Here is a 9,930-nt window from a genome sequence, read left to right on the forward strand (position 1 = left end):
GCCCAGTCACTAAACGTCTGCCTTCAGCTCAGGTCATGATCCCAGGGTCCTGGGATCAAGCCTGGCATCGGGCTCCCTGCTCCGCGGGAAGCCTGCTTCTCCCTCTCCCATTCCCCCTGCTTGTGTTCCCTCTCTCGCTGTGTCTCTCTCTGTCAAATAAATAAAATCTTTAAAAAAAACCATATAAATATAATATGTGCTATCCTCCCTCTTTGACAGATACACCCTCGCTATAACTCGGAAAGTCACAACTAAATTCAGAATTCTCCCAGATTCCTTGGAGTGCGACAGGCCATCCCACTACTCTGCCCACCCTTCTTCTGCATTCTGCACCTTGAGGGCCTTGTGCACCTGCATAGACAGCCCAGCCTGAAAGTGCACGTTCTGTCCTGACCCCCACACACGGATGCCCTTGAACCCCCTGGAGGTGAGGGGCACACATACTGGGAAGGCCTGTCTACCCTCAGCAGGGCACACGAAGGGAAGACACCTGAGCAGGCTTTGGAAATGGCTCAGTGCCTCTGGGGCAGGAATTCTGGAGTTCTGGATCCCCAGAACATGGGCCAGAAGTGGGGACTGTGTGGGTACCAGGTGAGCACAAGCCCTGGTTCCATGGCCCCTTGCCCCATGGGGAAGGGCCTGGCTAGAGAAGAACCAGTGGGAGCCCCCTCCAAATCCTGGGGCCAGCCTCGCCTGAGTCTAAGGCAATGCTGCTCACAGTCTTCTGGTTTATATATAAGGTCCTTGACATTTGCACCTTGACCATCCCATACCTCCCTGTCTGCCTCTGCCTTACTTCCCATACCAGGTTGAATGGTGTCCCCTCACCCCCCAAAAAACATTCATGTCTGCCCAGAACCTCAGTATGTGACCTTATTTGAAAAGAGAGTCTTTGCAGATGTACTCAAGGTAAGGTGAGGTCATACTAGGTTGGGCTGGGCCCTAAATCCATTGACTGGTGTCCTTGTAACACGAGGAGGGGACACAGAGCCACACACAGGCAGACAGTGAAGGGACACAGCTACAAACCAAGGAGCGCTAAGGATTATGGGAAGCCACCAGAAGCCAAGAAGAGGCAAGGAAGGATTCTTCCCTAGGGCCTTGGAGGGAACATGGCCCTGCCGACACCTTGATTTAGGACTTCTGGCCTCCAGGACCGTGGGAGGGCGAATTTCTGTGGTTTCCTCCCACCAGGTTTGGGGCAGTTGGTTGTGTCAGCCCTAGGAAACTAACACCCTCCTCTCTTCCAGCCTCTCGCGTACCCATCTTCAGGCTGGTACAGGAAAAATGTCACCAGCACGTGGCAACATTCCCCAACCCCTCCCAATTCACCCGGACAGCCTCAGAGCCAAAATGACGCGCCATCCTTTCCAAGAAGACCCCCTCCACCCTGTCCAGGCAGCCTGGGGGCAGCCTCCCTCTCCGGGGCAGGGGGTAGGCTGGGTCCCTGAAGCAGGACCTAGAAGGTGCACTCTGCTCCAGGGAGTCCCTCACGGCTGCCTACCTGGGCTGCACCCCAGCCAGCACCCAGAGGAATGTATGTTAACAAACTCCCTTGGGCTCCAACCACATGTGGTTTGCTGCTTAGCTTGCCAGCAGGGAGCTTGGCTGTGTTTGTCACAACTGCTAGTGTTTGGTTCCATTTAACCCAGGCTGAGCCTGTGGAGGTGCGCACATGCCGGACAGAGAAGCTGTATATAATCTTCTGTGCACAAAGCCTGCAGCAGAATTGCCTGACCTCCCCCCTTCCCAAATACAGAGGACGAAAAAGTAAACTGAGCAAGAGGTCAGGTCTCTTTAGATATTGGAGTGTTTGAACTCCCCAGCAGAGAGCTGCTATCTATTCTAAACTCCATGAAATGAGATGACTTCTCCCCAGATGGGTTGTTGGGACTATATGCCATTTGAATGTCAAAAGCCATTTGTCCGTTCATCCATCCACTGACCCACCTATCCGTCCATCTAGCTATCCATCCACCCATCATTTGCTAGGCTCCCACTCTAATTATTGCAATGATGTTACTAACAGCAATAATAATAACAATAGTTCCTCTTCACTGGGCACTTTCTAACAGATATGCTGTGTGCTACGCACTTTGCATGTACAATCTGTTTAATCCCCACGAACAATTCTATACAATAGATGCCAAGAGACCCATTTCACAGTGGGGGGAAAGCAAGGCACAGAGAAGTTACATCTCTGGCCCAAGGCTTCGCAGCCCACTGCATTAGATTAAATGTGGTCAGAAATTCCCTGTTGTTCCCCTGCCAAGAAGTGGTGTCTATCTCTATCCCCCTAAATCTAAGCTGGCCTTGTGAGTTGCTTTGGTTAATAGGATTTGCCAGCAGTAGGACTGAGCCCCAGGCCCAAGCCTCAAGACGCCTGGCAGCTTCCATCTTTGCTGACTAGGAACACTGACCTGAAGCCTCCACATAAGGAAACTGGTCCTACCTCCTGGAACACAAAAGGCCTCATGAAAGAGAATGGAAGCCACCAAAGCCAACAGCCAACACCAGCTGTCGCACATGGAATGGCACCATCTGCACCATCTGACGCTCTGGCTGAGTGAGCCCAAGCATAACCAGCACAGGACCTGCCCAGCTAACCCACAGCATCATAAAAAATAATCAATTACTGTTTTAAGTGGCTATGTTTTGGGTTGTCACTCAGTAAGGCTCACTGAGACACGTTGTATAAGAAGCCAAGATAGGACTCTACCCCATTTCTAGCATCCGGGCCTTTCAGAGCAGGGACTGTGGCCCCTGAATGTGGGGAGCTCTGGGGAATGGGCGCTCCAGCGAAGACCCTGCTGGGTCATCTGTGCGAAGGGAGAGGTGTCCCAGATGGGTTCCCAGGACACTGACTGTGTGTTTCACTCACAGAGCAACTGAGTACTGCACACCTACCCGTGACCATCACTGTTCTAGGTGTTGGGTATGTGGTGGCAAGCAATACACAGGACTCCAATCTCTGGAAGCTTGAGATTTAGGGAAGAAGACAGAAGAAAGCAATTATGAATTGTGAAGAATGGGGTATAAGAGACCAAGAGGGACTGAAGAGAGAAAGCCATGGGGTGGGCTAACTTTGGATGAGTGATCAGAAAAGATTCCTCCAAGAAGGCATGCTTTAGCTTGAGTCTACCAGAGCGACAGAGACGTGCAAAGAGTTACAAGAAAAATAATCCATGTCAAAGGAAGCATCTGAGTAAAGGCCCTGGATTAAAGCAGAGCCTGGGATTTTGAGCATGGAGAGAGCAGGGTGAGGAAGATTAATGCAGACATAGAAGGAAGATGGGCCAGACCAGATCACACGGCCTCAGACATTGGCTTAGTGCATTTGGGCTGCTATAACCCAGATACCACAGGCTGGGAGGCTTATCAACAACTCAATCTATTTCTCACAATTCTGGAGGCTGGGCAGTCCAAGATCAAGATGCTGGCCATTTCGGGGTGTGGTGAGGGCCAGCTTCCTGGCTCATAGATAGCCAGCTGCTCACTGCATCCTCACCTGGTAAAGGGATGAGGGAACTCTCTGGGGTCTCCTTTATCAGGGCACTAACCCCATTCATGAGGATGCCACCCTTGTACCTAGTCACCTCCCAAAGACCCCACCTAACCCCACCACCCTGGGGCTTAGGATTCAACATATGAACTTTCAGGGGACACATTCAGTCTATAGCAGAGGTTATAGGAAAAAAATCGGAAATGTTCTCCAAGTGTGCTGGGAAAGCAATAGCAAGTTTTGAGCAGAAGAGGAACACGATTGTATTTAGATTTTAATAAATACCTCTGCTCTGTGGACAACAGATCAAAGAGAGGCCGTGGGAGGAGGTAATGTGAGACAAGAAAGGAAGCCAGTAGGGACATGTCACAAAGTGAGTTACCTCGGTGAGCAACCAGAGCTCAATGCCACTGAGGAACCTGGGGAGACAGTGTTGAACATACACCTCAGAACGGATCCACCAAGAGGTGAGGGAGCTGGGGTATTTATACACCAGATCTCTCCAATCACTGGTTGAGGACAGTTGTCACCTCATTTTCCCATATGGTTTCTATCCACAGTTAGATATTTCCAAACATTCCTTTTTATTATTTTTCCAAGATTTATTTATTTTAGAGACAGAAAGAGAGCATGTGCATGCAAGTGGTGGGGGAGGGGCAGAGGGAGAGAGAGAATCTCAAGCAGACTCCCCACTGAGCATGGAGCCCAATGTGGGGCTCGATCTCACGACCCTCAGATCAAGACCTGAGCCAAAATCAAGAGTCAGACACTCAACCGAATGAGCCACCCAGGCGCCCCTCCAACCATTCTTTACATTAGCCAAGTTCTATTCTGCCCCACCGGGAAGTGAGCATGTTGGCCCAGTTCCTACATGTGACCCAACCCTCTCAGCGCCATAAATGTCCCATACCATTTGCTGAGGCTCTGGAGAGAAATTGAACCGGACCACTGTCACCAGAGCTGAGCCCACTTCGTTGCCCTGCCTGGAGTTGCCCACCTGTTGGCTTGGGACACTGGGATCCTATGGCTGGGTGGGGGCAGGGAGAGGGGGACACCCTGCCTCCCAGACCCACACTGGCATCTGAAAGCTCCTCCCCGGAGCAAGAGAGAGCAAAGGAGTGTGTTGTGCATTGTGGCTTTTCTCCTCCTGGCCGCATGAATGCTGACTGATGCTAAGTTGAGCAGGGAAGACTCAGTCAAACACGAATGGCCCTTCCCTGCCTTCCAAGTGTGGAGCTGCCTTGCTGCTTGGCAGAGTGCAGACATATCTGCCCGCCCCTAGATAGCCCGGGGTTGATCCTTCATCCCAATCATCTGCTCCCGACCCATTCTCCCCTCCATGATAACAGGAAAAGGTGATGTATGCCCTGTCTGGCCGGCTGTGCCTCCTTGGGCAAGTCACTCAACCTCACCGGCCCCCAGATTCCTCATCTACAACATCAGGTGACAAAAGCACTGCCCCATGGTATTCTTACAAGTCTGACTACAACACCAGGCACAGAGGACACTGGGCCAATGCAACCAACCACTGCTGTCAGCATAGAACCTAGCTCAGGACATTTCTAAAAATACGTTTTATTGGTTTTTCCTTCTGAGCTACAGAAGCAACGGAGGCTCCTTAAAACAAGCCAAACAGCAGAGGTAAACAAAGGAAAAGCCCGATGTCCTTCCTGCCCTTCACTGAACCTCACGACCCCCGGGCCCTCTGCCCACCACACTCCCACGTGCCCTGGAGGGGATGACAGTTTGGCCATATTTTTCCCCGTCTAACCCTTTCTGCTTACAGGCCTCCCTGTATATATATATATGTGGTTTATTTGTTTCATTTTTACAGAAATGAGCTAATTCCATCCAGATTTTCCCAAGCCACAACCACAGAAATCGACCTTTTTTTTTTTTTTTTAAGTAGGTTCCCGTTATTTCCCATTGGCGATGAATCTCAATATATTTTGAGGTATTGGCCCCACCCCCCAACCGATGGATATTTAAGATGTTTCCAGCCCCTCACTCGACCAGCCACACTACACTAACACCTTGGATCGACCGCCTTGGAGAGGCTCCCCAAGGTGTCACCAATTTGTGTCCTTGTCAGAGCTTGGTGCTGCCCTCCGAGCTCAGTCCCTGTTTGGTTAGCTGCGCCCTCTCTGGGAGGGTTATTTAGGGGGTGATGGGCAGGAGCAGCTGGGGCTGAGGGCTGCAGAGATCCTCCAGAGGGGAGACTGCTCTGGAAGTCTCCAGGTGCTTCCAAGGGGCTGGGAGGGCTTGGAGGGGGTCCCCTGGAGGGAGTCCCACACTCCAAGGATGCCCCTGGTGCTCTCGGTCTACCCAGGGTGAGGGGGAAGGAGCCTTCACTGGAGTCCAAGGCTACCAATGACCCCCAGGCAACCATTTAAGGGACAAATGGTTTGGGGAGGAGGTGGGGCAGGGTGAAGGGGACCCAGTCCTCCATCCTGGCTTGTGCAGCGCACCCACTTCAGAATGAATGACAGACTTCCCCAGCACCACAGGCATGCAGGGGGAGGGAGGCTTGCACGTGGCATCCCTCGGGCCTGGAGGTGGGATTGGGGCCTGGCTAGAGGACCCGAGGCAGGTGGCTTGGCAGGGAGGGGGCTCCAATGTAATAGTCCTAGCAGACTGATCTCCAGAATGTGTTCCAAGTAAGCCCACCTCGCCAAGTCACTACCCACACCCCTCACATGCCCTTCCTCCTGGCAGATGTCCCTGAGGCCACCTCCACTGGCCAGTCCTCAGAAATTCACACTCACTGCGCCCAGAAACCCGCCTTGACCCTGCCTCTCAGAGCCCAGCTCCACCTGGTCTGCAGGGCTGTGGCCTTGGCTCCCACCTTGATCTCTGCCCCCCTGCCTTTGCCTCCGCCGTTCCCTCTGCCCGCAGCTGCCTCCCAGACTCGCTGCCTCGCTGGCGCTTCTGTCCTGCAGGGCCTGGCCGGGATGGGACCTGCTCAGAGGGGCCTGGGGAGCCTGGCCCAGGCTGCTCCATCCCCCATCGCCTCACTGTAGCATTTACACAGCATTCTGCTCTCTCTGATGCGGACCTTGCCGAGTGTCCCTCAGGAGCGCAGGGATCCACCCGGGCTTTTCGCTGCACTGTCCCTGGACTCGGCAGGGTGCCTGGCATGCCGCTGCGGCTGACAGTTAGCATCACCAAAAGAAAAGCCATCCCCCAGCCCACTGGAAGAGGGCCAGGGCCTTAGGGCATGACCTCCAGCTCAGTGGGCCGTGGTGTCCCCTCCACAATGGCACAATCCCTTTGCCATACGTCCTCAGAGCAGGGCACTGGGATCTCCAGGTGGCCTCACTGCTCCAACTACCACCCATCCCCCCCCGAAAACAGAGGAGGGGGGACCCTGGTGAAGAGAAGGTGAGGGCACAGGGTGGGGTGGAAAAGGAAAGAACCACGTGTGCCCTCTTACTGAGCGGCCAAGGACATTCAAGGCCATCAGGAACACGGGGCCAACTTGGCACGGTCAAAGACCACCTTCTATGGGCTCCAGTCACCTCGGGCCAGCTTCCCAGCGGTGGCTGCCCAACCCCTGGCCAAAGGACTGTGGATGCAAGCAGAGGTCAGAGAGGAGAGAAGATGCTACACTGCTGGCCCCGAAGATGGAGGAGGGGGTCATGAGCCAAGGAGCACAGCCACCTCTAGATCCTGCAAGAGGCAAGCAAACGGACTCTCCCCACGAGGCCTCTAGAGAAGGAGCACAGTCCCGAGTTCCCAGGTTAGACTTCCCACCTCCAGGACAGCAAGATACCAAAATGTGCATTATTTTAAGTGTTCAACTTGCAGTAATTTGTTGCAACAGCCACAGGGAATGAACGCAACAGTCTGGGCGGGAGGGGAGGAAGGTGGCCGGTGCTCTGCTCCTGGATCCCACCAGGACTGGCTACATCCTTCCTGGAGGGCCCAGTGCAAAAGAAAATGCAGGGCCCGGGTTCAAAACTTATTAAGCATTTCAGAATGGTGCCGGCAGAGCATTCCACCAAGCGTGGGGCCCTTCTGAGCATGGGGCGGCGTGCACGGCAGAGCCCGCCCTGAGTCCCACAAAGAACCATCACGTTACACGGTGAGCTCAGGCCAAGAAGTGAAAGGACAGGGGCCCCTGAGAGTGTGTGACAGTGGATGGGGCCCGAGAGCTCTTTGAGAGGCGACACTTGCTTTGGCCCAGATTAAAGGGAGTGGGTAAGAGTGTTCCAGGTGGGGGAGGGTTTGGTTCCCTGCTTCCTCACCCAGAGACAGCTGCTCCCTCGGTGAGGAACTTTTCTCTCCAAGGACCCAACATTCCCCCTTTCCCCGCCGCCCCCAGGGCACCTTGCCTTGACTCCCTGGACTCAGCACCTCCCTTCCCTGTTTAACTATAGCTCCCATCCTTTTTAATGTTTGCAAACAAACTTTATTTGGGAAAGATTATGGATTTACAGAAGAGTTGCCAAGAGAGGAGAGCATCCGGCACCCCTTTGACCCAGCTTTCCCTAAACCTAACGCCTCGTGGAACTTTCTCAAAACTAAGACCTTAACATTAGGACGTTACTATTAACTACACTCCAGACCTCATTCAGAGTTCCCGTTTTTCCACGAATGTCCTTTTTCTCTTCCAGGACCCAATCCAGAGTACGACACTGCATTCAGCTCCCCTTCGCATCCTGAAAATTAGTACCCGACTGTTACAACAGGTCAGGCCCTGTGCCTAGGACTTCATACCCTTCGCCTCCTGGAATTCTCATCATTATCATGACCCCCGTTTTGCAGATAAGGAAAATGAGGCCGATTTTAAGTAACAAGAGGGCCTTCAGGGACCCCCCACTGAATCTGGCTCCTAGCTCGCCATTGCAAGTCCCCCCACCATGTTCCCCTGTCAGGCTCCTACCCTATCTCAGGGCTTCCCAAACTTAAGTCCTGTGTGGTGTTTCCTCCTGTGCTCTTTCTTTGCTTTTTTCTTTAAACCAACTCATTTTTTAAAACAAAACAACATCCCTAAAGGACATGCCACACATCTATCACGGTGGAAAGCCTCAGCTATTGGCCAGAAAGAGATGTTAACTGTGCAAGGAGAGACAATGAAGAGCAGGCGATGTCATGCATTCCAGCAAATGCTGGTGTCCATGCTCGGGGCGACTGAAACCTCAGCAAAGGACTTCGCTGCTGAGTGACCCAGGGATGGAGCACCCTCCCTGCCCCCACCATGACCAGGCAACGCAATCACGGGAAAACCTGGCGGGTGAACCCAGCTGAGTCTACATAGCCCATGGCAGCGAGGAAGGGACTCAGCAGAAGCAAACACCAAATAGCTCCCCATTTATTAAGCACCTCCTGCACACCAGGCACCATGCCACTGTCTCACGAAGTTGGTCCTGTTTAATATCCCTGTTGCCCAGATGCGAAAACGGAGGCTCAGAGAGGTTACATAGCTAGCCTATGGACGCACAGGAGTCAGGACTATGTCTCTAAGTGGGTGCCTCAAGTCTCTTCCTGAGTTGGAGCGTGTTGCTGGGTGATCAGTTCCCATTCATTAAACACCCACCTCCGGGCAGCTGACATTGTGTCATGTGGGTCTTGGGATGACCCTGAGCCTAGGTGCTGGGAGTTTTCCCAGTTTACAGATGAATCAACCAAGGATCAGAGAGGGTGGATATCTTGCCCAAGGCAAGAAAGAACGTGGTATGACCAGGCCTCTACCCCAGAGCAGCTGGACCCCCAAGCAAGAACTGCCTGAGCCACACATCTGGTGTTCCTGGAACATACAAAAATCTCAGGATGTTCAAGAAAGAGATGCCAAGAGTCTGATGGCCCCCAGCAGCCTCAGGCACAGGTAGCTTTGGGCCAATCAGGGTAGGAAAAAATGTGTCTTCCCCTCCACAGGTAAATTAGGGAGTGATATTTGACTTAACAAAAGTCTTCGAGAATGAGCTGGGGTTTGAAGATGAATATCTGATTCACTTTTCAAAACACGAACATTTTCTGGGCCCCTGAGGTTTTGGCTTCCAAGGGCTTAGGCCAGGGGGCAACCAGTTACAGCCTGGGAGCCAGATTCAGCCCAGTGCACTTTTTTTTTTAATGTGGTAGCATTTAATAGAACATGAAATCTACCCTCTCAACACATTGTTCGGTGCACAAGACACTATTGTTAACTCTAGGCAGGATGTTGTACAGATTTTTAGAATGTACTCATTTGGCCTGACCGAAAATTTATAGACCCATTGAACAGCAAATTCCCCGTTCCCCGGGGCCCCAGGCCCCGGCAACCACCACCCTACTCTCTGCTTCTGTGAGTCTGACTACTTTGATGCCTCATATGAGTAGACTCACATAGTATTTGTCTTTCTGTGACTGGCTTTATGCTATATAGCACACTGTCCTGCAGGTGCATTCAAATCGTTGCATATACGCCAGGATTTCCCTCTCTTTGTAAG

The sequence above is a fragment of the Eumetopias jubatus genome, unplaced genomic scaffold, assembly GCF_037043125.1.
Source record: "Eumetopias jubatus isolate StellerSeaLion01/CBP00866 unplaced genomic scaffold, mEumJub1_p1.0 scaffold_12, whole genome shotgun sequence".
Taxonomy (NCBI): Eukaryota; Metazoa; Chordata; class Mammalia; order Carnivora; family Otariidae; genus Eumetopias; species Eumetopias jubatus.